Consider the following 27,693-nt stretch of genomic DNA (forward strand, 5'->3'; position numbering starts at 1 on the left):
TAGTGTAGGGGGTCTTGCTGGGGGTAGTGTTTTAGGGTTTTGGGTAGTGCAGTGGTATTTGTGTTGTGTGAGTGGTCATGCTGGGGTAGTGTTTTAGGGTTTAGGGTAGTGCAGTGGTGTTTGTGTAATGTATGGGGTGTTGCTGGGGGCAGTGTTTTAGGATTTATGGTAGTGCAGTATAGGGAGTCGTGCTGGGGTAGTGTTTTCTGGTTTAGGGAAATGCAGTGCAGTGGTGTTTAGGTAGTGTAGGGGGTGATGCTGAGGGTAGTGTTTTAGGGATGAGGGCAGTGCAGTGGTGTTTGTGTAGTGTAGGTGGTCACGATGCGGGTAGTGTTTCAGGGTTTAGGGTAGTGCAGTGGGTTTTGGGTAGTGCAGGGGTTTGTGCTGGGGTAGATTTAGGGTTTAGGGTAGTGGAGTGGTGTTCGGGTAGTGTAGGGGTCATGCTGGGGGTAGTGTATTAGGGTTTAGGGTAGTGCAGTGGTGTTTGGATAGTGTAATGGGTCATGCTGGGGGAAATGTCTTAGGGTTAAGGGAAGTGCAGTGGTGTTCGGGTAGTGTAAGGGGGCGTGCTGGGGGTAGAGTTTTAGGGTTTAGGGTGGTGCAGTGGTGTTTGTGTAGAGTACGGGGTCATGTTGGGGGTAGATTAAGGGTTTAGGGTAGTGCAGTGGTGTTTGGGTAGTGTAGGGGGGTCGTGCTGGGGATAATTTTAGGGTTTAGGGTAGCGCAGTGGTGTTTGTGTTGTGTAGGAGGTCGTGCTGGGGGTAGTGTTTTAGGGTTTCGGGTAGTGCAGTGGTGTTTTAGTAGTGTAGGAGGTCATGCTGGGGGTAGTGTTTTAGGGTTTAGGGTAGTGCAGTTGTGTTTGGGTAGTGTAGGGGGTCGTGCAGGGGATAGTGTTTTAGGGTTTAGGGTAGTGCAGTAGGGTAGTTCTGTGGTGTTTGTGTAGTGTAGGGGGTCATGCTGGGGGTAGTGTTTTAGGGTTTAGGGTAGTGCAGTGGTGTTTGGGTAGTGTAGGGGTACTGCTGGGGTAGTGTTTTAGGGTTTAGGGTAGTGCAGTGGTGTTTGTGTAGTGTAGGGGTAGAGCTGGGGATAGTGTTTTAGAGTTTAGGGCAGTGCAGTGGTGTTTGTGTAGAGTAGGGCATAGTGCTGCGGGAAGTGTTTTAGGGTTGAAGACAGTGCAGTGGTGTTTGTGTAGTGCAGGGGGTAGTGTTTTAGGGTTTAGTGTAGTGCAGTGGTGTTTGGGTAGTGTAGGGGGTAGTGCTGGGGGTAGTGTTTGAGTGTTTAGGGTAGTGCAGTGGTGTTTGTGTAGTGTAAGGGGTTGTGCTGGGTGTAGTATGTTAGGTTTTATGGTAGTGCAGTGGTGTTTGGGTGGTGCAGGGTGTAGTGCTGGGGTAGTGTTTTAGGGTTTAGGGTAGTGCAGTGGTGTTTGTGTAGTGTAGGGGGTCGTGCTGGGGGTAGTGTTTGAGGGTTTAGGGTAGTGCAGTGATGTTTGGGTAGTGCAGGGTGTAGTGCTGGGCTAGTGTTTTTGGGTTTAGGGTAGTGCAGTGGTGTTTGGGTAGTGTAGGGGGTCATGCTCGGGGTAGTGTTTGAGGGTTTAGGGTAGTGCAGTGGTGTTTGTGTAGCGTAGGGGGTCGTGCTGGGTGTAGTGTTTTAGGGTTTATGGTAGTGCAGTGGTGTTTGGGTAGTGCAGGGTGAAGTGCTGGGGTAGTGTTTTAGGGTTTAGGGTAGTGCAGCGGTGTTTGTGTAGTAAAGGGGGTCGTGCTGCGGTAGTGTTTTAGGGTTTAGGGTAGTGCAGTGGTATATGTGTTGTGTAGGGGGTTGTGTTTTATGGTTTTGGGTAGTGCAGTGGTGTTTAGTAGTGTAGGGGGTCATGCTGGGGGTAGTGTTTTTAGGTTTAGGGTAGTACAGTTGTGTTTGAGTAGTGAAGGGGGTCATGCTGGGGGTAGATTTAGGGTTTAGGGTAGAACAGTGGTGTTTGTGTAGTGTAGGGGGTCGTGCAGGGGTAGTGTTTTAGGGTTTAAGGCAGTACAGTGGTATCTGTGTATTGAAGGGGTTGTGTTGGGGGTAGTGTTTTAGGGTTCAGGGTAGTGTAGTTATATTTGGGTAGTGTAGGGTGTCGTGCTGGGGGTAGTGTTTTAGGGTTTAGGGTAGTGCAGTAGTGTTTGGGTAGTGAATGGGGTCGTGCTGGGGGTAGTGTTTTGAGGTTTAGGGTAGTGCAGTGGTGCTTGTGTAGTGAAGGGGGTCGCACTGGGGGTAGTGCTTTAGGGTTGAGGGTAGTGTAGTGGTGTTTGTGTATTGTAGGGGGTACTGTTTTAGGGTTTAGGGTAGTGCAGTGGTGTTTGGGTAGTGTAGGGGGTCATGCCGGGGGTAGTGTTTTAGGGTTTAGGGTAGGGGTGGGCGGAATTTGCGAAATCCACTTTCGCAAATTATCGCGAAAATGTTAAAAATTATCGCAAACATGCGGAAATATCGCGAAGATGCGGAAGTATTTTCCCGCATGTTCGCGAGATTTTCTGCATGGTTGCGGCTCGCCAACTTACCCATGTGGTTGCTCGCGGGCGCGGCCATCTTGTTTTCAGTTGTCTCGCGGTGCATGATCGCGAGAAGAAAGACGTCACTGCGGGTGCGAACTGTCGCGATACAGCGCAAATGGCTAAAAACAATACAACATCTCATGGAGAACGCGACCGGATCAAGAAAACTTGTCGGCGAACGTAGGGATTCAGGTAAGGCGATCGCGCGCGCGTGAGAATGTATTATTTTACAGCGCGAGCAAGAACCAAATTATCGCTAAGCTGCGGAATGCGGAAATTTTGACATTTTCACGCTTTCCGCGGAACGCGAAAATGTCAAATTATCGCAATTTCCGCGAATGGAACGAAATTTTAGCCCAGGCCTAGTTTAGGGTAGTGCAGTGGTGTTTGAGTAGTGTAAGGGGTTGTGCTGCAGGTTGTGTTTGAGGGTTTAGGGTAGTGCAGTGGTGATTGTGTAGTAAAGGGGGTCGTGCTGCGGTAGTGTTTTAGGGTTTAGGGTAGTGCAGTGGTATATGTGTTGTGTAGGGGGTTGTGTTTTATGGTTTTGGGTAGTGCAGTGGTGTTTAGTAGTGTAGAGGGTCATGCTGGGGGTAGTGTTTTTCGGTTTTGGGTAGTACAGTTGTGCTTGAGTAGTGAAAGGGGTCGTGCTGGGGGTAGATTTAGGGTTTAGGGTAGAACAGTGGTGTTTGTGTAGTGTAGGGGGTCGTGCAGGGGTAGTGTTTTAGGATTCAAGGCAGTGCAGTGGTATCTGTATTTTGAAGGGGTTGTGTTGAGGGTAGTGTTTTAGGGTTCAGGGTAGTGCAGTTATATTTGGGTAGTGTAGGGTGTCATGCTGGGGGTAGTGTTTTAGGGTTTAGGGTAGTGCAGTAGTGAATGGGGTCGTGCTGGGGGTAGTGTTTTGAGGTTTAGGGTAGTGCAGTGGTGCTTGTGTAGTGAAGGGGGTCGTACTGGGGTAGTGCTTTAGCGATGAGGGTAGTGTAGTGGTGTTTGTGTATTGTAGGGGTACTGTTTTAGGGTTTAGGGTAGTGCAGTGCTGTTTGGGTAGTGTAGGGGGTCATGCCGGGGGTAGTGTTTTAGGGTTTAGGGTAGTGCAGTGGTGTTTGAGTAGTGTAAGGGGTTGTGCTGGGGGTAGTGTTTGAGGGTTTAGGGTAGTGCAGTGGTGATTGTGTAGTGTAGGGGTTCGTGCTGGGGTAGTGTTTCAGTGTTTAGGGTAGTGCAGTGGTGTTTGGGTAGTGTAGGTGGTAGTGTTGGGATAGTGTTTTATGGTTTAGGGTAGTGCAGTGGTGTTTGTGTATTGTAGGGGGTACTGTTTTAGGGTTTAGGGTAGTGCAGTGCTGTTTGGGTAGTGTAGGGGGTCATGCCGGGGGTAGTGTTTTAGGGTTTAGGGTAGTGCAGTGGTGTTTGAGTAGTGTAAGGGGTTGTGCTGGGGGTAGTGTTTGAGGGTTTAGGGTAGTGCAGTGGTGATTGTGTAGTGTAGGGGTTCGTGCTGGGGTAGTGTTTCAGTGTTTAGGGTAGTGCAGTGGTGTTTGGGTAGTGTAGGTGGTAGTGTTGGGATAGTGTTTTATGGTTTAGGGTAGTGCAGTGGTGTTTGTGTAGTGTATGGGGTCATGCTGGGGGTAGTGTTTTAGGGCTGAGGGTAGTGCAGTGGTGTTTGTGTAGTGCAAAGGGTAGTGTTTTAGGGTTTAGGGTAGTGCAGTGGTGTTTGGGTAGTGTAGGGGGTAGTGTTTTAGGGTTATGGGTAGTGCAGTGGTGTTTGTGCAGTATACGGGGTCATGCTGGGGGTAGTGTTTTAGGGTTTAGTATAGTGTAGTGATATTTGTGTAGTGTATGGTGTCGTGTTTTTAGAGTTTAGGGTAGTGCGGTGGTGTTTAGTAGTGTAGGGGATCATGCTGAAGGTAGTGTTTTTTGGTTTAGGGTAGGTCAGTTGTGTTTAAGTAGTGAAGGGGTCCTGCTGGGGGTAGTGTTTAAGGGTGTAGGGTAGTACAGTGGTGTTTGTATGGTGTAGGGGTCCTGCTTGGGGTAGTGTTTTAGGGTTTAGGGTAGTGGTGTTTTTGTAGTGTATGGGGTCATTGCTGGGGGTAGTGTTTTAAGTTTTAGGGTTGTGCAGTTGTGTTTGGGTAGTGAAGGGGGTCGTTCTGGGGGTAGTGTTTTAGGGTTTAGGGTAGTGCAGTGGTGCTTGTGTAGTGTAGGGGATCATGCTGGGGGTAGTGTTTTACGGTTTTGGGTAGTGCAGTGGTGTTTGGGTATTGTAGAGGGTAGTGCAGGGTGTAGTGTTTTAGAGTTTAGGATCATGCAGTGATGTTTGGGTAGTGTAGGGGGTCGTGCTGGGGCTAGTGTTTAAGGGTGTAAGGTAGTTCAGTGGTGTTTGTGTAGTGTATGGTGTTGTGCTGGGTGTAGTATTTTAGGGTTTAGGGTACTGCAGTGTTGTTTGTTTAGTATAGTGGGTCGTGTTTTAGGGTTTAGGGTAGTGCAGTGGTGTCTGTGTAGTGTAGGGGGTCATGCTGGGGAAGTGCTTTAGGGTTTAGGGTAGTGCAGTGGTGTTTGTGTAGTGTAGGGGGTCGTGTTTATAGGTTTAGAGTTGTGCAGTGGTGTTTGGGTTGTGTAGGGTGTCGTGCTCGCAGGAAGTGTTTTGGGTTTTAGGGTAGTGCAGTTGTGTTTTGGTAGTGAAGGAGTCATTCAGGAGGTAGTGTTTTAGTATAGTACAGTGGTGTTTGTGTAGCGTAGGGGGTCATGCTTGTGGTAGTGTTTTAGGGTTAAGGGTAGTGCAGTGGTGTTTGTGTAGTGTAGGGGTCATGGGGAAAGATTTAGGGTTTGGTGTAGTGCAGTGGTGTTTCTGTAGCGTAGGGAGTCATGCTGTGGGTAGTGTTTTAGGGTTTAGGGTAGTGCAATGGTGTTTGTGTAGTGTAGGGGGTAGTGTTTTGAGGTTTAGGTTAGTGCAGTGCAGTGGTGTTTTTGTAGTGTAGGGAGTCATGCTCGGGTAAGTGTTTTACTGTTTAGTGTAGTGCAGTGTTGTTTGTGTAGTGTAGCGGGTCGCGATTTAGGGTTTAGGGTAGTGCAGTGGTGTTTGGGTAGTGTAGGGGGTCATGCTGGGTGTAGTGTTTTAGGGTTTAGGGTAGTACAGTGGTGTTTGTGTAGTGTAGGGGGTCGTGGTGGGGTAGTGTTTAAGAGTTTAGGGTAGTGCAGTGGTGTTTGGGTAGTGTAGCGGTAGTGTTGGGGTGGTGTTTTAGGGTTTAAGGTAGTACAGCGGTGTTTGTGTAATGTAGGGGATCATGTTGGGGTAGTGTTTTACGGTTTTGGTAGTGCAGTGGTGTTTGGGTAGTGTAGAGCGTAGTGCTGGGGGTAGTGTTTTAGAGTTTAGGATAGTGCAGTGATGTTTGGGTTGTGTAGGGGGTCGTGCTAGGGCTAGTGTTTAAGAGTTTAAGGTATTTCAGTGGTGTTTGTGTATGTAGGGGGTCGTACTGGGGGTAGTGTTTTAGGGTTTAGGGTAGTGTAGTGGTGTTTGTGTAGTATAGTGGGTAGTGTTTTAGGGTTTAGGGTAGTGCAGTGGTGTTTGTGTAGTGTAGGGGGTCATGCTGGGGTAGTGCTTTAGGGTTTAGGGTAGTACAGTGGTGTTTGTGTAGTATAGTGGGTAGTGTTTTAGGGTTTGGGGTAGTGCAGTGGTGTTTGGGTAGTGTAATGGGTCATGCTGGAGGAAGTGTCTTAGGGTTAAGGGAAGCACAGTGGTGTTCGGGTAGTGTAAGGGGTCGTGCTGGGGTAATGTTTTAGGGTTTAGGGTAGTGCAGTGGTGTTTGTGTAGTGTAGGGAGTCATGCTGGGGGTAGATTTAGGGTTAGGGTAGTGTAGTGGTGTTTGGGTAGTGTAGGGGGACGTGCTGAGGATACTTTTAGGTTTTAGGGTAGCACAGTGGTGTTTGTGTTGTGTAGGGGGTTATGCTGGGGGTAGTGTTTTAGGGTTTAGGGTAGTGCAGTTGTGTTTGGTTAGTGTAGGAGGTCGTTCTGGGGTAGTGTTTTAGGGTTTAGAGTAGTGCAGTAGGGTAGTGCAGTGGTGTTTGTATAGTGTAGGGGGTCATGCTAGGGGTAGTGTTTATCGGCTTAGGCTAGTGCAGATGTGTTTCAGTAGTGTGGCGGGTACTGCTGCTGGTAGTGTTTTAGGGTTTAGTGTAGTGCCGTTCTATTTGTGTAGTATAGGGGGTCATGCTGGGGGTAGTGTTTTAGGGTTTAGGGTAGTGCAGTGGTGATTGGGTAGTGTAGGGGTTACTGCTGGGGGTAGTGTGTTAGGGTTTAGGGTAGTGCAGTGGTGTTGGTGTAGTGTAGGGGGTAGTGCTGGGGATAGTGTTTTAGGGATTAGGGTAGTGCAGTGGTGTTTGGGTAGTGTAGGGCGTAGTGCTGGGGGTAATGTATTATCGTTGAGGGTAGTGCAGTGGTGTTTGTGTAGAGCAGGGGTAGTGTTTTAGGGTTAAGGGTAGTGCAGTGGTGTTTGTGTAGTGTAATGGGTCATGCTGGGGGAAGTGTCTTAAGGTTAAGGGAAGCGCAGTGGTGTTCGGGTAGTGTAAGGGGTCGTGCTGGGGGTAGTGTTTTAGGGTTTAGGGTAGTACAGATGTGTTTGTGTAGTGTAGGGAGTCATGCTGGGGGTAGATTTAGGGTTAGGGTAGTGTAGTGGTGTTTGGGTAGTGTAGGAGGTCGTGCTGAGGATACTTTTAGGGTTTAGGGTAGCGCAGTGGTGTTTGTGTTGTGTAGGAGGTCATGCTGGGTGTAGTGTTTTAGGTTTTAGGGTAGCACAGTGGTGTTTGTGTTGTGTAGGGGGTTTAGCTGGGGGTAGTGTTTTAGGGTTTAGGGTAGTGCAGTTGTGTTTGGTTAGTGTAGGAGGTCGTTCTGGGGTAGTGTTTTAGGGTTTAGGGTAGTACAGATGTGTTTGTGTAGTGTAGGGAGTCATGCTGGGGGTAGATTTAGGGTTAGGGTAGTATAGTGGTGTTTGGGTAGTGTAGGAGGTCGTGCTGAGGATACTTTTAGGGTTTAGGGTAGAGCAGTGGTGTTTGTGTTGTGTAGGAGGTCATGCTGGGTGTAGTGTTTTAGGGTTTAGGGTAGTGCAGTTGTGTTTGGTTAGTGTAGGGGGTCGTGCTGGGGTAGTGTTTTAGGGTTTAGAGTAGTGCATTAGGGTAGTGCAGTGGTGTTTGTATAGTATAGGGTTCTTGCTGGGGGTAGTGTTTATGGCTTTAGGGTAATGCAGATGTGTTTCAGTAGTGTGGCGGGTACTGTTGCAGGTAGTGTTTTAGGGTTTAGGGTAGTGCAGTGGTGTTTGTATAGTGTAGGGGGTCGTGTTTTAAGGTTTAGGGTTGTGCAGTGGTGTTTTGGTAGTGTAGGGTGTCGTGCTCGCGGGAAGTGTTTAGGGGTTTAGGGTAGTGCAGTGGTGTTTGGGTAGTGAAGGGGTCATGCAGGGGGTAGTGTTTTAGTGTTTAGGGTAGTACAGTGGTGTTTGTGTAGCGTAGGGGGTCGTGCTTGGGGTAGTGTTTTAGGGTTTATGGTAGTGCAGTGGTGTTTGTGTAGTGTAGGGGGTAGTGCTGGGGATAGTGTTTTAGGGATTAGGGTAGTGCATTGGTGTTTGGGTAGTGTAGGGCGTAGTGCTGGGGGTAATGTATTATCGTTGAGGGTAGTGCAGTGGTGTTTGTGTAGAGCAGGGGTAGTGTTTTAGGGTTAAGGGTAGTGCAGTGGTGTTTGTGTAGTGTAATGGGTCATGCTGGGGGAAGTGTCTTAAGGTTAAGGGAAGCGCAGTGGTGTTCGGGTAGTGTAAGGGGTCGTGCTGGGGGTAGTGTTTTAGGGTTTAGGGTAGTACAGATGTGTTTGTGTAGTGTAGGGAGTCATGCTGGGGGTAGATTTAGGGTTAGGGTAGTGTAGTGGTGTTTGGGTAGTGTAGGAGGTCGTGCTGAGGATACTTTTAGGGTTTAGGGTAGCGCAGTGGTGTTTGTGTTGTGTAGGAGGTCATGCTGGGTGTAGTGTTTTAGGTTTTAGGGTAGCACAGTGGTGTTTGTGTTGTGTAGGGGGTTTAGCTGGGGGTAGTGTTTTAGGGTTTAGGGTAGTGCAGTTGTGTTTGGTTAGTGTAGGAGGTCGTTCTGGGGTAGTGTTTTAGGGTTTAGGGTAGTACAGATGTGTTTGTGTAGTGTAGGGAGTCATGCTGGGGGTAGATTTAGGGTTAGGGTAGTATAGTGGTGTTTGGGTAGTGTAGGAGGTCGTGCTGAGGATACTTTTAGGGTTTAGGGTAGAGCAGTGGTGTTTGTGTTGTGTAGGAGGTCATGCTGGGTGTAGTGTTTTAGGGTTTAGGGTAGTGCAGTTGTGTTTGGTTAGTGTAGGGGGTCGTGCTGGGGTAGTGTTTTAGGGTTTAGAGTAGTGCATTAGGGTAGTGCAGTGGTGTTTGTATAGTATAGGGTTCTTGCTGGGGGTAGTGTTTATGGCTTTAGGGTAATGCAGATGTGTTTCAGTAGTGTGGCGGGTACTGTTGCAGGTAGTGTTTTAGGGTTTAGGGTAGTGCAGTGGTGTTTGTATAGTGTAGGGGGTCGTGTTTTAAGGTTTAGGGTTGTGCAGTGGTGTTTTGGTAGTGTAGGGTGTCGTGCTCGCGGGAAGTGTTTAGGGGTTTAGGGTAGTGCAGTGGTGTTTGGGTAGTGAAGGGGTCATGCAGGGGGTAGTGTTTTAGTGTTTAGGGTAGTACAGTGGTGTTTGTGTAGCGTAGGGGGTCGTGCTTGGGGTAGTGTTTTAGGGTTTATGGTAGTGCAGTGGTGTTTGTGTAGTGTAGGGGGTAGTGCTGGGGATAGTGTTTTAGGGATTAGGGTAGTGCATTGGTGTTTGGGTAGTGTAGGGCGTAGTGCTGGGGGTAATGTATTATCGTTGAGGGTAGTGCAGTGGTGTTTGTGTAGAGCAGGGGTAGTGTTTTAGGGTTTAGGGTAGTGCAGTGGTGTTTGTGTAGTGTAATGGGTCATGCTGGGGGAAGTGTCTTAAGGTTAAGGGAAGCGCAGTGGTGTTCGGGTAGTGTAAGGGGTCGTGCTGGGGGTAGTGTTTTAGGGTTTAGGGTAGTACAGATGTGTTTGTGTAGTGTAGGGAGTCATGCTGGGGGTAGATTTAGGGTTAGGGTAGTGTAGTGGTGTTTGGGTAGTGTAGGAGGTCGTGCTGAGGATACTTTTAGGGTTTAGGGTAGCGCAGTGGTGTTTGTGTTGTGTAGGAGGTCATGCTGGGTGTAGTGTTTTAGGTTTTAGGGTAGCGCAGTGGTGTTTGTGTTGTGTAGGGGGTTATGCTGGGGGTAGTGTTTTAGGGTTTAGGGTAGTGCAGTTGTGTTTTTTTAGTGTAGGAGGTCGTTCTGGGGTAGTGTTTTAGGGTTTAGGGTAGTACAGATGTGTTTGTGTAGTGTAGGGAGTCATGCTGGGGGTAGATTTAGGGTTAGGGTAGTGTAGTGGTGTTTGGGTAGTGTAGGAGGTCGTGCTGAGGATACTTTTAGGGTTTAGGGTAGAGCAGTGGTGTTTGTGTTGTGTAGGAGGTCCTGCTGGGTGTAGTGTTTTAAGGTTTAGGGTTGTGCAGTGGTGTTTTGGTAGTGTAGGGTGTCGTGCTCGCGGGAAGTGTTTAGGGGTTTAGGGTAGTGCAGTGGTGTTTGGGTAGTGAAGGGGTCATGCAGGGGGTAGTGTTTTAGTGTTTAGGGTAGTACAGTGGTGTTTGTGTAGCGTAGGGGGTCGTGCTTGGGGTAGTGTTTTAGGGTTTAGGGTAGTGCAGTTGTGTTTGGTTAGTGTAGGGGTCGTGCTGGGGTAGTGTTTTAGGGTTTAGAGTAGTGCAGTAGGGTAGTGCAGTGGTGTTTGTATAGTATAGGGTTCTTGCTGGGGGTAGTGTTTATGGCTTTAGGGTAATGCAGATGTGTTTCAGTAGTGTGGCGGGTACTGTTGCAGGTAGTGTTTTAGGGTTTAGGGTAGTGCAGTGTTGTTTGTATAGTGTAGGGGGTCGTGTTTTAAGGTTTAGGGTTGTGCAGTGGTGTTTTGGTAGTGTAGGGTGTCGTGCTCGCGGGAAGTGTTTAGGGGATTAGGGTAGTGCAGTGGTGTTTGGGTAGTGAAGGGGTCATGCAGGGGGTAGTGTTTTAGTGTTTAGGGTAGTACAGTGGTGTTTGTGTAGCGTAGGGGGTCGTGCTTGGGGTAGTGTTTTAGGGTTTATGGTAGTGCAGTGGTGTTTGTGTAGTATAGGGGTCATGCTGTGGGTAGTGTTTTAGGGTTTAGGGTAGTGCAATGGTGTTTGTGTAGTGTATGGGGTAGTGTTTTAGGATTTAGGTTAGTGCAGTGCAGTGGTGCTTTTGTAGTGAAGGGGGTCCTGCTGAGGTAAGTGTTTTATGGTTAAGGGTAGTGCAGTGGTGTTTGTGTAGTGTAGGGGGTCTTGCTAGGGGCAGTGTTTTAGGATTCAGGGTAGTGCAGTGGTGTTTGGGTAGTATATGGGGTCGTGCTGGGGTAGTGTTTTCGGGTTTAGGAAAATGCAGTGCAGTGGTGTTTGGGAAGTGTAGGGGGTCTTGCTGGGGGTAGTGTTTTAGGGTTTAGGGTAGTGCAGTGGTGTTTGGGTAGTATATGGGGTCGTGCTGGGTGTAGTGTTTCAGGGTTTAGGGTAGTGCAGTGGTGTTTGTGTAGTGTAGGGGGTCGTGCTGGGTGTAGTGTTTTAGGTTTTATGGTAGTGCAGTGGTGTTTGGGTAGTGCAGGGAGTAGTGTTGGGGTAGTGTTGTAAGGTTTAGGGTAGTGCAGTGGCATATGTGTAGTGTAGGGGGTCATGTTTTAGGGTTAAGGGTAGTGCAGTTGTGTTTAGTAGTGTAGGGGGTCGTGCTGGGGTTAGAGTTTTTTGGTTTAGGGTAGTGCTGTTGTGTTTGAGTAGTGAAGGGGGTCGTGCTGGGGTAGTGTTTTAGGGTTTAAGACAGTGCAGTGGTGTCTGTATATTTGGGTAGTGTAGGGTGTCATGCTGGGGGTAGTGTTCTAGGGTTTAGGGTAGTGCAGTAGTGGTTGGGGAGTGAAGGGGTGGTGCTGGGAGTAGTGTTTTGGGTTTTAGGGTAGTGCAGTGGTGCTTGTGTAGTGTGGAGGTTCGTGCTGGGGGTATTGTTTTATGGTTTAGGGTAGTGCAGTGGTGTTTGGGTAATGTAGGGGGAAGTGTCGGGGTGGTGTTTTAGGGTTTAGGGTAGTGCAGTGGTGTTTGTGTAGTGTAGAGGGTCATGCTGGGGGTAGTGTTTTAGGGGTTAGGGTAGTGCTGTGGTGTTTGTGTAGTGTAGGGGGTTGCTTTTTAGGGTTATGGGTAGTGCAGTGGTGTCTGTATATTTGGGTAGTGTAGGATGTCATGCTTGGGGTAGTGTTCTAGGGTTTAGGGTAGTGCAGTAGTGGTTGGGGAGTGAAGGGGTCGTGCTGGGAGTAGTGTTTTGGGTTTTAGGGTAGTGCAGTGGTGCTTGTGTAGTGTAGGGGGTCGTGCTGGGGTAGTGCTTTAGGGTTAAGGACAGTGTAGTGGTATTTGTGTATTGTGGGGGTAGTGTTTTAGGGTTTAAGGTAGTGCAGTGGTGTTTGGGGAGTGTAGGGGGTCGTGCTGAGGGTAGTGTTTTAGTGTTTAGGGTAGTGCAGTGGTGTTTGGGTAGTGTAAAGGCTTGTGTTTGGGGTAGTGTTTGAGGGTTTAGTGTAGTGCAGTGGAGTTTGTGTAGTGTGGAGGTTCGTGCTGGGGGTATTGTTTTATGGTTTAGGGTAGTGCAGTGGTGTTTGGGTAGTCTCAGGGGAAGTGTTGGGGTGGTGTTTTAGGGTTTAGGGTAGTGCAGTGGTGTTTGTGTAGTGTAGGGGGTCATGCTGGGGGTAGTGTTTTAGGGGTTAGGCGAGTGCCGTGGTGTTTGTGTAGTGTAGGGGGTTGTTTTTTAGGGTTATGGGTAGTGCAGTGGTGTTTGTGTAGTGTAGGGGGTCATGCTGGGGGTAGTGTTTTAGGGTTTAGTGTAGTGTAGTGGTATTATTGTAGTGTATGGGGTCGTGTTTTAGGGTTTTAGGGTAGTGCAGTGGTGTTTAGTAGTGTAGGGGGTCGTGCTGGGGTAGTGTTTTTTAGTTTAGGGTAGTGCAGTTGTGTTTGGGTAGTGAATGGGGTCATGCTGGGGGAGTGTTTAAGGGGTTAGGGTAGTACAGTGGTGTTTGTGTAGTTTAGGGGGTCGTGCAGGGGTAGTGTTTTAGAGTTTAAGGCAGTGAAGTGGAGTCTGTATATTGAAGGTGTTGTGCTGGGGGTAGTGTTTTAGGATTTAGGGTAGTGCAGTTATATTTGGGTAGTGTAGGGTGTCGTGCTGGGGTAGTGTTTTAGGGTTTAGGGTAGTGCAGTAGTGTTTGGGTAGTGAAGGGGTTCATGCTGGGGGTAGTGTTTTGGGGAGTAGGGTAGTACAGTGGTGCTTGTGTAGTGTAGAGGGTCATTCTGGGGGTAGTGTTTTAGGGTTGAGGGTAGTGCAGTGGTGTTTGTGTAGTACAGGAGATAGTGTTTTAGGGTTTAGGGTAGTGCAGTGGTGTTTGGGTAGTATATGGGGTCGTGCTGGGGTAGTGTTTCAAGGTTTAGGGTAGTGCAGTGGTGTTTGTGTAGTGTAGGGGGTCGTGCTGGGTGTAGTGTTTTAGGTTTTATGGTAGTGCAGTGGTGTTTGGGTAGTGCAGAGTGTAGTGTTGGGGTAGTGTTGTAAGGTTTAGGGTAGTGCAGTGGTGTTTGTGTAGTGAAGGGGTCATGCTGCGGTAGTGTTTTAGGGTTTAGGGTAGTGCAGTGGTATATGTGTAGTGTAGGGGTCGTGTTTTAGGGTTTAGGGTAGTGCAGTGGTGTTTAGTAGTGTAGGGGGTCGTGCTGGGGTTAGAGTTTTTTGGTTTAGGGTAGTGCTTTTGTGTTTGAGTAGTGAATGGGGTCGCGCTGGGGTAGATTTAGGGTTTAGGGAAGTACAATGGTTTTTGTGTAGTGGAGGGGGCCGTGCAGGGGGTAGTGTTTTATGGTTTAAGACAGTGCAGTGGTGTCTGTATATTTGGGTAGTGTAGGGTGTCATGCTGGGGATAGTGTTCTAGGGTTTAGGGTAGCGCAGTAGCGGTTTGGGAGTGAAGGGGTCGTGCTGGGAGTAGTGTTTTGGGTTTTAGGGTAGTGCAGTGGTGCTTGTGTAGTGTAGGGGGTCGTGCTGGGGTAGTGCTTTAGGGTTGAGGATAGTGTAGTGGTATTTGTGTATTGTGGGGGTAGTGTTTTAGGGTTTAAGGTAGTGCAGTGGTGTTTGGGTAGTGTAGGGGGTCGTGCTGAGGGTAGTGTTTTAGTGTTTAGGGTAGTGCAGTGGTGTTTGGGTAGTGTAAGGGCTTGTGTTTGGGGTAGTGTTTGAGGGTTTAGGGTAGTGCAGTGGAGTTTGTGTAGTGTGGGGGTTCGTGCTGGGGGTATTGTTTTATGGTTTAGGGTAGTGCAGCGGTGTTTGGGTAGTGTAGGGGGAAGTGTTGGGGTGGTGTTTTAGGGATTAGGGTAGTGCAGTGGTGTTTGTGTAGTGTAGGGGGTCATGCTGGGGGTAGTGTTTTAGGGGTTAGGGTAGTACTGTGGTGTTTGTGTAGTGTAGGGGGTTGTATTTTAGGGTTATGGGTAGTGCAGTGGTGTTTGTGTAGTGTAGGGGGTCATACTGGGGGTAGTGTTTTAGGGTTTAGTGTAGTGTAGTGGTATTTTTGTAGTGTATGGGGTTGTGTTTTAGGGTTTTAGGGTAGTGCAGTGGTGTTTAGTAGTGTAGGGGGTCCTGCTGAGGGTAGTGTTTTGTAGTTTAGGGGAGTGCAGTTGTGTTTGGGTAGTGAATGGGGTCGTGCTGGGGGTAGTGTTTAAGGGGTTAGGGTAGTACAGTGGTGTTTGTGTAGTGTAGGGAGTCGTGCAGGGGGTAGTGTTTTAGAGTTTAAGGCAGTGAAGTGGAGTCTGTATATTGAAGGTGTTGTGCTGGGGGTAGTGTTTTAGGGTTTAGGGTAGTGCAGTTATATTTGGGTAGTGTAGGGTGTCGTGCTGGGGTAGTGTTTTATGTTTTAGAGTAGTGCAGTAGTGTTTTTGTAGTGAAGGGGTTCATGCTGGGGGTAGTGTTTTGGGGATTAGGGTAGTACAGTGGTGCTTGTGTAGTGTAGAGGGTCATTCTGGGGGTAGTGTTTTAGGGTTGAGGGTAGTGCAGTGGTGTTTGGGTTGTGTAGGGGTAGTGCCGGGGGCAGAGTTTTAGAGTTTAGGGTAGTGCAGTGGTGTTTGGGTAGTGTAGGGGGTAGTGCTGGGGGTAGTGTTTAAGGGTTTAGGGTAGTGCAGTGGTGTTTTTGTAGTGTAGTGGGTCGTGCTGGGGATAGTGTTTTAGGGTTTAGGGTAGTGCAGTGGTGTTTGGGTTGTATAGGGGTAGTGTTTTAGGGTTTAGGGTGGTGCAGTGGTGTTTGAGTAGTGTAGGGGTCGTGCTGGAGGTAGTGTTTTATGGTTTAGGGTAGTGCAGTGGTGTTTGTGTAGTGTGGGGTGTCGTGTTTTAGAGTTTAGGGTAGTGCAGTGGTGTTTGGGTACTGTAGGGGTAGTGCTGGGGGTAGTATTTTTGGGTTTAGGGTAGTGCAGTTGTATTTGGGTAGTGAAGGGGTCGTGCTGAGGGTAGTGTTTTAGGATTTAGGGTAGTACAGTGGTGCTTGTGTAGTATAGGGGGTCGTGCTGGGGTAGTGTTTTAGGGTTTAGGGTAGTGCAGTTGTATTTGGGTAGTGAAGGGGTCGTGCTGAGGGTAGTGTTTTAGGATTTAGGGTAGTACAGTGGTGCTTGTGTAGTATAGGGGGTCGTGCTGGGGTAGTGTTTTAGGGTTTAGGGTAGTGCAGTTATGTTCGGGTAGTGAAGGGGGTCATGCAGTGGGTAGTGTTTTAGGGTTTAGGGTAGTGCAATGGTGTTTGTGTAGTGTAGGATGTCGTGTTTTAGGGTTTAGGTTAGTGCAGTGGTGTTTGGGTAGTGTAGGGTGTCGTGCTGGAGGTAGTGTTTTAGGATTTAGGGTAGTGCAGTTATGTTTGGGTAGTGTAGGGTGTCGTGCTGGGGGTAGTTTTTTAAGGTTTAGGGTAATGCAGTGGTGCTTGTCAGTGTAGGGGTAGTGCTGAGGTAGTGTTTTAGGGTGTAGGGTAGTGCAGTGGTGTTTGGGTAGTGTAGGGTGTCATGCTGGGGGTAATGTTTTGGGGTTTAGGGTAGTGCAGTTGTGCTTGTGTAGTGTAGTGGGTCATGCTGGGGGAAGTGTTTTAGGGTTTAGGGTAGTGCAGTGGTGTTTGGGTAGTGTAGGGGGTAGTGCTGGGGGTAGTGTTTTAGAGTTTAGGGTAGTGCAGTGATGTTTGTGTAGTGCAGGGGGTCGTGCTGGGGGTATTGGTTTAGGGTTTAGGGTAGTGTAGTGGTATTATTGTAGTGTATGGGGTCGTGTTTTAGTGTTTTAGGGTAGTGCAGTGGTGTTTAGTAGTGTAGGGGGTCGTGCTGGGGTAGTGTTTTTTAGTTTAGGGTAGTGCAGTTGTGTTTGGGTAGTGAATGGGGTCATGCTGGGGGAGTGTTTAAGGGGTTAGGGTAGTACAGTGGTGTTTGTGTAGTGTAGGGGGTCGTGCAGGGGGTAGTGTTTTAGAGTTTAAGGCAGTGAAGTGGAGTCTGTATATTGAAGGTGTTGTGCTGGGGGTAGTGTTTTAGGATTTAGGGTAGTGCAGTTATATTTGGGTAGTGTAGGGTGTCGTGCTGGGGTAGTGTTTTAGGGTTTAGGGTAGTGCAGTAGTGTTTGGGTAGTGAAGGGGTTCATGCTGGGGGTAGTGTTTTGGGGAGTAGGGTAGTACAGTGGTGCTTGTGTAGTGTAGAGGGTCATTCTGGGGGTAGTGTTTTAGGGTTGAGGGTAGTGCAGTGGTGTTTGTGTAGTACAGGAGATAGTGTTTTAGGGTTTAGGGTAGTGCAGTGGTGTTTGGGTAGTATATGGGGTCGTGCTGGGGGTAGTGTTTCAAGGTTTAGGGTAGTGCAGTGGTGTTTGTGTAGTGTAGGGGGTCGTGCTGGGTGTAGTGTTTTAGGTTTTATGGTAGTGCAGTGGTGTTTGGGTAGTGCAGGGTGTAGTGTTGGGGTAGTGTTGTAAGGTTTAGGGTAGTGCAGTGGTGTTTGTGTAGTGAAGGGGTCATGCTGCGGTAGTGTTTTAGGGTTTAGGGTAGTGCAGTGGTATATGTGTAGTGTAGGGGTCGTGTTTTAGGGTTTAGGGTAGTGCAGTGGTGTTTAGTGGTGTAGTGGGTCGTGCTGGGGTTAGAGTTTTTTGGTTTAGGGTAGTGCTTTTGTGTTTGAGTAGTGAATGGGGTCGCGCTGGGGTAGATTTAGGGTTTAGGGAAGTACAATGGTTTTTGTGTAGTGGAGGGGGCCGTGCAGGGGGTAGTGTTTTATGGTTTAAGACAGTGCAGTGGTGTCTGTATATTTGGGTAGTGTAGGGTGTCATTCTGGGGATAGTGTTCTAGGGTTTAGGGTAGCGCAGTAGCGGTTTGGGAGTGAAGGGGTCGTGCTGGGAGTAGTGTTTTGGGTTTTAGGGTAGTGCAGTGGTGCTTGTGTAGTGTAGGGGGTCGTGCTGGGGTAGTGCTTTAGGGTTGAGGATAGTGTAGTGGTATTTGTGTATTGTGGGGGTAGTGTTTTAGGGTTTAAGGTAGTGCAGTGGTGTTTGGGTAGTGTAGGGGGTCGTGCTGAGGGTAGTGTTTTAGTGTTTAGGGTAGTGCAGTGGTGTTGGGTAGTGTAAGGGCTTGTGTTTGGGGTAGTGTTTGAGGGTTTAGGGTAGTGCAGTGGAGTTTGTGTAGTGTGGGGGTTCGTGCTGGGGGTATTGTTTTATGGTTTAGGGTAGTGCAGCGGTGTTTGGGTAGTGTAGGGGGAAGTGTTGGGGTGGTGTTTTAGGGTTTAGGGTAGTGCAGTGGTGTTTGTGTAGTGTAGGGGGTCATGCTGGGGGTAGTGTTTTAGGGGTTAGGGTAGTACTGTGGTGTTTGTGTAGTGTAGGGTGTTGTATTTTAGGGTTATGGGTAGTGCAGTGGTGTTTGTGTAGTGTAGGGGGTCATGCTGGGGGTAGTGTTTTAGGGTTTAGTGTAGTGTAGTGGTATTTTTGTAGTGTATGGGGTTGTGTTTTAGGGTTTTAGGGTAGTGCAGTGGTGTTTAGTAGTGTAGGGGGTCCTGCTGAGGGTAGTGTTTTGTAGTTTAGGGGAGTGCAGTTGTGTTTGGGTAGTGAATGGGGTCGTGCTGGGGGTAGTGTTTAAGGGGTTAGGGTAGTACAGTGGTGTTTGTGTAGTGTAGGGAGTCGTGCAGGGGGTAGTATTTTAGGGTTTAAGGCAGTGAAGTGGAGTCTGTATATTGAAGGTGTTGTGCTGGGGGTAGTGTTTTAGGGTTTAGGGTAGTGCAGTTATATTTGGGTAGGGTAGGGTGTCGTGCTGGGGTAGTGTTTTATGTTTTAGAGTAGTGCAGTAGTGTTTTTGTAGTGAAGGGGTTCATGCTGGGGGTAGTGTTTTGGGGATTAGGGTAGTACAGTGGTGCTTGTGTAGTGTAGAGGGTCATTCTGGGGGTAGTGTTTTAGGGTTGAGGGTAGTGCAGTGGTGTTTGGGTTGTGTAGGGGTAGTGCCGGGGGCAGTGTTTTAGAGTTTAGGGTAGTGCAGTGGTGTTTGGGTAGTGTAGGGGGTAGTGCTGGGGGTAGTGTTTAAGGGTTTAGAGTAGTGCAGTGGTGTTTTTGTAGTGTAGTGGGTCGTGCTGGGGATAGTGTTTTAGGGTTTAGGGTAGTGCAGTGGTGTTTGGGTTGTATAGGGGTAGTGTTTTAGGGTTTAGGGTGGTGCAGTGGTGTTTGAGTAGTGTAGGGGTCGTGCTGGAGGTAGTGTTTTAGAGTTTAGGGTAGTGCAGTGGTGTTTGGGTACTGTAGGGGTAGTGCTGGGGGTAGTATTTTTGGGTTTAGGGTAGTGCAGTTGTATTTGGGTAGTGAAGGGGTCGTGCTGAGGGTAGTGTTTTAGGATTTAGGGTAGTACAGTGGTGCTTGTGTAGTATAGGGGGTCGTGCTGGGGTAGTGTTTTTAGGTTTAGGGTAGTGCAGTTATGTTCGGGTAGTGAAGGGGGTCATGCAGTGGGTAGTGTTTTAGGGTTTAGGGTAGTGCAATGGTGTTTGTGTAGTGTAGGATGTCGTGTTTTAGGGTTTAGGGTAGTGCAGTTATGTTTGGGTAGTGTAGGGTGTCGTGCTGGAGGTAGTGTTTTAGGATTTAGGGTAGTGCAGTTATGTTTGGGTAGTGTAGGGTGTCGTGCTGGGGGTAGTTTTTTAAGGTTTAGGGTAATGCAGTGGTGCTTGTCAGTGTAGGGGTAGTGCTGAGGTAGTGTTTTAGGGTGTAGGGTAGTGCAGTGGTGTTTGGGTAGTGTAGGGTGTCATGCTGGGGGTAATGTTTTGGGGTTTAGGGTAGTGCAGTTGTGCTTGTGTAGTTTAGTGGGTCATGCTGGGGGAAGTGTTTTAGGGTTTAGGGTAGTGCAGTGGTGTTTGGGTAGTGTAGGGGTAGTGCTGGGGGTAGTGTTTTAGAGTTTAGGGTAGTGCAGTGGTGTTTGGGAAGTGTAGGGGGTTGTGCTGGGGGTAGTGTTTGAGGGTTAAGGGTAGTGCAGTGGTGTTTGTGTAGTGTAGGGGGTCGTGCTGGGTGTAGTGGTTTAGGGTTTAGGGTAGAGCTGTGGTGTTTGGGTAGTGCAGGTTGTTGTGCCGGGGTAGTGTTTTAGGGTAGTGCAGTGGTGTTTGTGTAGTGTAGGGGGTTGTGCTGCGGTACTGTTTTAGGGTTTAGGGTAGTGCAGTGGTATATGTGTAGTGTAGTGTGTCGTGTTTTAGGGTTTACGATAGTGCAGTGGTGTTTGTATAGTGTAGGGGGGTCGTGTTTTAAGGTTTAGGGTTGTGCAGTTGTGTTTGGGTAGTGTAGGGTGTCGTGCTCGCGGGAAGGGTTTTGGGGTTTAGGGTAGTGCAGTAGTGTTTGGGTAATGAAGGGGTCGTGCAGGGGGTAGTGTTTTAGTGTTTAGGGTAGTTCAGTTGCGTTTGTGTAGCGTAGGGGGTCGTGCTTGGGGTAGTGTTTTAGGGTTTAGGGTAGTGCAGTGGTGTTTGTGTAGTGTAGGGGTCATGGGGGAAGATTTAGGGTTTAGTGTAGTGCCGTGGTGTTTGTGTATTGTAGGGCCTCATGCTGTGGGTAGTGTTTTAGGTTTTAGGGTAGTGCAATGGTGTTTGTGTAGTGTATGGGGTAGTGTTTTAGGGTTTAGGTGAGTGCAGTACAGTGGTGTTTTTGTAGTGTAGGGGGTCGTGCTGGGGTAAGTGTTTTACGGTTTAGGGTAGTGTAGTGGTGTTTGTGTAGTGTAGGGGGTCTTGCTAGGGGCAGTGCTTTAGGATTTAGGGTAGTGCAGTGTTGTTTGAGAAGTGTAGGGGATCGTGCTGGGGTAGTGTTTTCCGGTTTATGAAAATGCAGTGCCGTGGTGTTTGGGTAGTGTAGAGGTCTTGCTAGGGGTAGTGTTTTAGGGTTTAGGGCAGTGCATTGGTGTTTGTGTAGTGTAGGGTGTCATGATGTGGGTAGCGTTTCAGGGTTTAGGGTAGTGCAGTGGGTTTTGGGAAGTGTAGGGGATTGTGTTGGGGTAGATTTAGGGTTTAGGGTATTGGAGAGGTGTTCGGGTAGTGTAGTTGGTCATGCTGGGATTAGTGTTTTAGGGTTTAGGGCAGTGGTGTTTGTTTAGTGTAATGGGTCATGCTGGTGGAAGTGTCTTAGGGTGAAGGGAAGCACACTGGTGTTGGGGTAGTGTAAGGGGTCGTGCTGGGGGCAGTGTTTTAGGGGTAAGGGTAGTGCCGTGGTGTTTGTGTAGTGTAGGGGGTTGCTTTTTAGGGTTATGGGTAGTGCAGTGGTGTCTGTATATTTGGGTAGTGTAGGGTGTCATGCTGGGGGTAGTGTTCTAGGGTTTAGGGTAGTGCAGTAGTGGTTGGGGAGTGAAGGGGTCGTGCTGGGAGTAGTGTTTTGGGTTTTAGGGTAGTGCAGTGGTGCTTGTGTAGTGTAGGGGGTCGTGCTGGGGTAGTGCTTTAGGGTTAAGGACAGTGTAGTGGTATTTGTGTATTGTGGGGGTAGTGTTTTAGGGTTTCAGGTAGTGCAGTGGTGTTTGGGTAGTGTAGGGGGTCGTGCTGAGGGTAGTGTTTTAGTGTTTAGGGTAGTGCAGTGGTGTTTGGGTAGTGTAAGGGCTTGTGTTTGGGGTAGTGTTTGAGGGTTTAGTGTAGTGCAGTGGAGTTTGTGTAGTGTGGAGATTCGTGCTGGGGGTATTGTTGTATGGTTTAGGGTAGTGCAGTGGTGTTTGGGTAGTGTCGGGGGAAGTGTTGGGGTGGTGTTTTAGGGTTTAGGGTAGTGCTGTGGTGTTTGTGTAGTGTAGGGGTCATGGGGGAAGATATAGGGTTTAGTGTAGTGCCGTGGTGTTTGTGTATTGTAGGGCCTCATGCTGTGGGTAGTGTTTTAGGTTTTAGGGTAGTGCAATGGTGTTTGTGTAGTGTATGGGGTAGTGTTTTAGTGTTTAGGTTAGTGCAGTATAGTGGTGTTTTTGTAGTGTAGGGGTCGTGCTGGGGTAAGTGTTTTACGGTTTAGGGTAGTGTAGTGGTGTTTGTGTAGTGTAGGGGGTCTTGCTAGGGGCAGTGCTTTAGGATTTAGGGTAGTGCAGTGTTGTTTGAGTAGTGTAGGGGATCGTGCTGGGGTAGTGTTTTCCGGTTTATGAAAATGCAGTGCCGTGGTGTTTGGGTAGTGTAGAGGGTCTTGCTAGGGGTAGTGTTTTAGGGTTTAGGGCAGTGCAGTGGTGTTTGTGTAGTGTAGGGTATCATGATGTGGGTAGCGTTTCAGGGTTTAGGGTAGTGCAGTGGGTTTTGGGAAGTGTAGGGGATTGTGTTGGGGTAGATTTAGGGTTTAGGGTATTGGAGAGGTGTTCGGGTTGTGTAGTTGGTCATGCTGGGATTAGTGTTTTAGGGTTTAGGGCAGTAGTGTTTGTTTAGTGTAATGGGTCATGCTGGTGGAAGTGTCTTAGGGTGAAGGGAAGCACAGTGGTGTTGGGGTAGTGTAAGGGGTCGTGCTGGGGGTAGTGTTTTAGGGGTTAGGGTAGTGCCGTGGTGTTTGTGTAGTGTAGGGGGTTGCTTTTTAGGGTTATGGGTAGTGCAGTGGTGTCTGTATATTTGGGTAGTGTAGGGTGTCATGCTGGGGGTAGTGTTCTAGGGTTTAGGGTAGTGCAGTAGTGGTTGGGGAGTGAAGGGGTCGTGCTGGGAGTAGTGTTTTGGGTTTTAGGGTAGTGCAGTGGTGGTTGGGGAGTGAAGGGGTCTTGCTGGGGTAGTGCTTTAGGGTTAAGGACAGTGTAGTGGTATTTGTGTATTGTGGGGGTAGTGTTTTAGGGTTTAAGGTAGTGCAGTGGTGTTTGGGTAGTGTAGGGGGTCGTGCTGAGGGTAGTGTTTTAGTGTTTAGGGTAGTGCAGTGGTGTTTGGGTAGTGTAAGGGCTTGTGTTTGGGGTAGTGTTTGAGGGTTTAGTGTAGTGCAGTGGAGTTTGTGTAGTGTGGAGGTTCGTGCTGGGGGTATTGTTTTATGGTTTAGGGTAGTGCAGTGGTGTTTGGGTAGTGTAGGGGGTCATGCTGGGGGCAGTGTTTTAGGGGTTAGGGTAGTGCCGTGGTGTTTGTGTAGTGTAGGGGGTTGTTTTTTAGGGTTATGGGTAGTGCAGTGGTGTTTGTGTAGTGTAGGGGGTCATGCTGGGGATTGTGTTTTAGGGTTTAGTGTAGTGTAGTGGTATTATTGTAGTGTATGGGGTCGTGTTTTAGGGTTTTAGGGTAGTGCAGTGGTGTTTAGTAGTGTAGGGGGTCGTGCTGGGGTAGTGTTTTTTAGTTTAGGGTAGTGCAGTTGTGTTTGGGTAGTAAATGGGGTCATGCTGGGGGAGTGTTTAAGGGGTTAGGGTAGTACAGTGGTGTTTCTGTAGTGTAGGGGGTCGTGCAGGGGGTAGTGTTTTAGGGTTTAAGGCAGTGAAGTGGAGTCTGTATATTGAAGGTGTTGTGCTGGGGTAGTGTTTTAGGATTTAGGGTAGTGCAGTTATATTTGGGTAGTGTAGGGTGTCGTGCTGGGGTAGTGTTTTAGGGTTTAGGGTAGTGCAGTAGTGTTTGGGTAGTGTAGGGGGAAGTGTTGGGGTGGTGTTTTAAGGTTTAGGGTAGTGCAGTGGTGTTTGTGTAGTGTAGGGGGTCATGCTGGGGATAGTGTTTTAGGGGTTAGGGTAGTACTGTGGTGTTTGTGTAGTATAGGGGGTTGTATTTTAGGGTTATGGGTAGTGCAGTGGTGTTTGTGTAGTGGAGGGGGTCATGCTGGGGGTAGTGTTTTAGGGTTTAGTGTAGTGTAGTGGTATTTTTGTAGTGTATGGGGTTGTGTTTTAGGGTTTTAGGGTAGTGCAGTGGTGTTTAGTAGTGTAGGGGGTCCTGCTGAGGGTAGTGTTTTGTAGTTTAGGGGAGTGCAGTTGTGTTTGGGTAGTGAATGGGGTCGTGCTGGGGGTAGTGTTTAAGGGGTTAGGGTAGTACAGTGGTGATTGTGTAGTGTATGGAGTCATTCAGGGGGTAGGGTTTTAGGGTTTAAGGCAGTGAAGTGGAGTCTGTATATTGAAGGTGTTGTGCTGGGGGTAGTGTTTTAGGGTTTAGGGTAGTGCAGTTATATTTGGGTAGTGTAGGGTGTCGTGCTGGGGTAGTGTTTTATGTTTTAGAGTAGTGCAGTAGTGTTTGGGTAGTGAAGGGGTTCATGCTGGGGGTAGTGTCTTGGGGATTAGGGTAGTACAGTGGTGCTTGTGTAGTGTAGAGGGTCATTCTGGGGGTAGTGTTTTAGGGTTGAGGGTAGTGCAGTGGTGTTTGGGTTGTGTAGGGGTAGTGCTGGGGGCAGTGTTTTAGAGTTTAGAGTAGTGCAGTGGTGTTTGGGTAGTGAAGGGGGTAGTGCTGGGGGTAGTGTTTAAGGGTTTAGGGTAGTGCAGTGGTGTTTTTGTAGTGTAGTGGGTCGTGCTGGGGATAGTGTTTTAGGGTTTAGGGTAGTGCAGTGGTGTTTGTGTTGTATAGGGGTAGTGTTTTAGGGTTTAGGGTAGTGCAGTGGTGTTTGAGTAGTGTAGGGGGTCGTGCTGGAGGTAGTGTTTTATGGTTTAGGGTAGTGCAGTGGTGTTTGGGTACTGTAGGGGTAGTGCTGGGGGTAGTATTTTTGGGTTTAGGGTAGTGCAGTTGTGTTTGGATAGTGAAGGGGTCGTGCTGAGGGTAGTGTTTTAGGATTTAGGGTAGTACAGTAGTGCTTGTGTAGTATAGGGGGTCGTGCTGGGGTAGTGTTTTAGGGTTTAGGGTAGTGCAGTTATGTTCGGGTAGTGAAGGGGGTCATGCAGTGGGTAGTGTTTTAGGGTTTAGGGTAGTGCAATGGTTAGAAAAAAGAGAGGATTTGAGGCAAAGCACAACCGCACCTATCCCTAGTGAGATTATTTAAAAGTATGGTGCTAATGACCGGAGATTCAAAACCTCTAAATCTCCTGAAGCTCCACGCTTCAAACAACCAAAGCAAAATTCAATGGTCCAGCACCCAAAGAGCAACAGATATTAAACATTTGTTTATGACATAAATAATTGTCGACAGTTCGTATTTCAAAAAACATGGACTTTCAGCAGAGACGATTCTTTTCCTTTTTGATCCTTTATTCAGAAATTTTCTTTCAACATGTTAAAACAGACCATAGCCAACGCGTTTCATCCTCACGGACTTCTTCAGGGCTATAAACAATACATATATGTACATAAAATTAATATACACTATTTACATGAAGTTTTTCTTTTTATATTACACTATATACAATTCAAACAATCATAACATCTTATTAAGTAAAATTAGATATAAAAATGAATGTATAAACCATAATGGTTCGAGGTTCCCAATTCTTTATGATTAAGACAATGAATTAACAATTCCTTTAACATGAAAGAATAAAGCAAAAGTACTCAAAAACTCGTTACTTCCTTTTGCCCATTTCCAGAACATCTCCTATGGGATCATAATCACTCTGCTGAGTTATGGGTCTGTATGAGACGGAGCACGCCTGGGGACAAGGCTCAAAAAATTGGAGCAATAATATCATTTTCTATGGGAGATACATAGACGATGTGCTCCTAATTTGGAATGGAAGGGTGGAAGACCTATTGGATTGCCACAGATACCTAAACCAAAATAGATTTAATGTGAAGATGACTATCAATTACTCTAGAGATTCAATTGACTTTCTCGACTTAAACCTATATGTGGCAAACAATCAAATACAAAGTAAAATGTTTGTTAAACCAACTGCATGCAATAGTATTCTGCATGCTGAAAGCTCACACCCCAGGTCTACAATCAATGCCATACCCTTCGGGGAAATGATTAGAGCACGGCGTGCTTGTAGCGAAGAAAGCAATTTTAAAAAAAGCATTAATAACATCAAACATAAATTCAGAAACAGGGGATATACAGAAAAATGTCTGAAACAAGCAGAATCAAGGGCATTAAAAATAGATCGCAAAACTACTTTAACATCAAGCCAACAAAAAGAAAATAGAGGGGCAAAAACGGAAGAAATTCTGTTTATAACCAAATACAATGCTTACAGTGATCATGTATATAATATTCTACGAAAAAATTGGCATTTAATTGCCAATGAACAAATGCCACCTGGTAGTGTATCTAAAAAACCGAGAGTGGTTTATAAAAAAGGTGAAACATTGAAAAAGATTCTCTGTCCAAGTTACATTAAAAAAACCGACACAAAACCAACCACATGGCTTCCATATAAACCATCAGGGTTTTTTACATGTGGTTCGTGTAGTGTATGTAAATTTGGATGCAACAAAAAAACAGATTTCCGGTATAACACACAAAAAGGCTACACAATTAATACTTTTATTAATTGCAATTCAACTTACACAATTTATGTCCTTGGATGTGCCTGTAATAAAATTTATATAGGCAGCAGTATTAGAAATTTAAAAACTAGGATCCAGGAGCACATAAGGGCCATAAAAAACAAGGATGAACGCTATCCAGTAGCGATACACATCCACGAACATCACCCATTGAAAACAGATATATGGTTTCATGCATTGGAACACATAAAAATACCGGAGAGGGGTGGAAACAGAGAATCGATTCTAAGAAAAGCAGAAGCTGGTTGGATTTGCCGCTTAAGAACAGTAGCTATGGGTCTAAACACAAATGATGAACTTTATCATTTTTTGTGAATCCGAATGCCCTAAAATGATTACAGATGAATAGTTCCATCTCTGAATAAATCTTGTATGGATGATGATTGACATACATATAAGGGGTATGTAATTTTTAAAAAAATCTGGCCCCCTTGAACCTAAAGTTTTTTCTTTAAAAGGACTATTAAGAACTACCTGGGGTATAATACCACGTATGGGAGAGAATCGGAATATGAACAAATGTCTTCACTCCCCTTGTGATAAGTGGTGCCGATAAATAGAATATTACTCAAAGATGGCAGAATCTGAAAAGAGCAATAATTGATGAATAATCCTTTAAAGAGATTCTAGTATATATTATATAACTACATAAAACAAGACAGGGAGCACTCAATAATAGTTATATAGGGAGCATGTCATTGTGAGCACAATATTGGATTGTCGTAATTGTGAGCATAAAATAGAAATCCTCAATACACCAAACCCTCGTAATGTAAAAAGTGGTGTGTATCCTCAAAAGATTAAAAAAATTGCTGGGGGTAGTTTTTTAAGGTTTAGGGTAATGCAGTGGTGCTTGTCAGTGTAGGGGTAGTGCTGAGGTAGTGTTTTAGGGTGTAGGGTAGTGCAGTGGTGTTTGGGTAGTGTAGGGTGTCATGCTGGGGGTAATGTTTTGGGGTTTAGGGTAGTGCAGTTGTGCTTGTGTAGTGTAGTGGGTCATGCTGGGGGAAGTGTTTTAGGGTTTAGGGTAGTGCAGTGATGTTTGGGTAGTGTAGGGGGTAGTGCTGGGGGGTAGTGTTTTAGAGTTTAGGGTAGTGCAGTGGTGTTTGGGAACTGTAGGGGGTTGTGCTGGGGGTAGTGTTTGAGGGTTAAGGGTAGTGCAGTGGTGTTTGTGTAGTGTAGGGGGTCGTGCTGGGTGTAGTGTTTTAGGGTTTAGGGTAGTGCTGTGGTGTTTGGGTAGTGCAGGTTGTAGTGCCAGGGTAGTGTTTTAGGGTAGTGCAGTGGTGTTTGTGTAGTGTAGGGGGTTGTGCTGCGGTACTGTTTTAGGGTTTAGGGTAGTGCAGTGGTATATGTGTAGTGTAGTGTGTCGTGTTTTAGGGTTTGCGATAGTGCAGTGGTGTTTGTATAGTGTAGGGGGGTCGTGTTTTAAGGTTTAGGGTTGTGCAGTGGTGTTTGGGTAGTGTAGGGTGTCGTGCTCGCGGGAAAGGTTTTGGGGTTTAGGGTAGTGCAGTAGTGTTTGGGTAATGAAGGGGTCGTGCAGGAGGTAGTGTTTTAGTGTTTAGGGTAGTTCAGTGGTGTTTGTGTAGCGTAGGGGGTCGTGCTTGGTGTAGTGTTTTAGGGTTTAGGGTAGTGCAGTGGTGCTTGTGTAGTGTAGGGTTCATGGGGGAAGATTTAGGGTTTAGTGTAGTGCCGTGGTGTTTGTGTATTGTAGGGCCTCATGCTGTGGGTAGTGTTTTAGGTTTTAGGGTAGTGCAATGGTGTTTGTGTAGTGTATGGGGTAGTGTTTTAGGCTTTAGGTTAGTGCAGTACAGTGGTGTTTTTGTAGTTTAGGGGGTCGTGCTGGGGTAAGTGTTTTACGGTTTAGGGAAGTGTAGTGGTGTTTGTGTAGTGTAGGGGGTCTTGCTAGGGGCAGTGCTTTAGGATTTAGGGTAGTGCAGTGTTGTTTGAGTAGTGTAGGGGATCGTGCTGGGGTAGTGTTTCCGGTTTATGAAAATGCAGTGCCGTGGTGTTTGGGTAGTGTAGAGGGTCTTGCTAGGGGTAGTGTTTTAGGGTTTAGGGCAGTGCAGTGGTGTTTGTGTAGTGTAGGGTGTCATGATGTGGGTAGCGTTTCAGGGTTTAGGGTAGTGCAGCTGGTTTTGGGAAGTGTAGGGGATTGTGTTGGGGTAGATTTAGGGTTTAGGGTATTGGAGAGGTGTTCGGGTAGTGTAGTTGGTCATGCTGGGATTAGTGTTTTAGGATTTAGGGCAGTGGTGT

This window comes from Triturus cristatus, chromosome 1_1 (assembly GCF_964204655.1).
Source record: "Triturus cristatus chromosome 1_1, aTriCri1.1, whole genome shotgun sequence".
Lineage (NCBI taxonomy): Eukaryota > Metazoa > Chordata > Amphibia > Caudata > Salamandridae > Triturus > Triturus cristatus.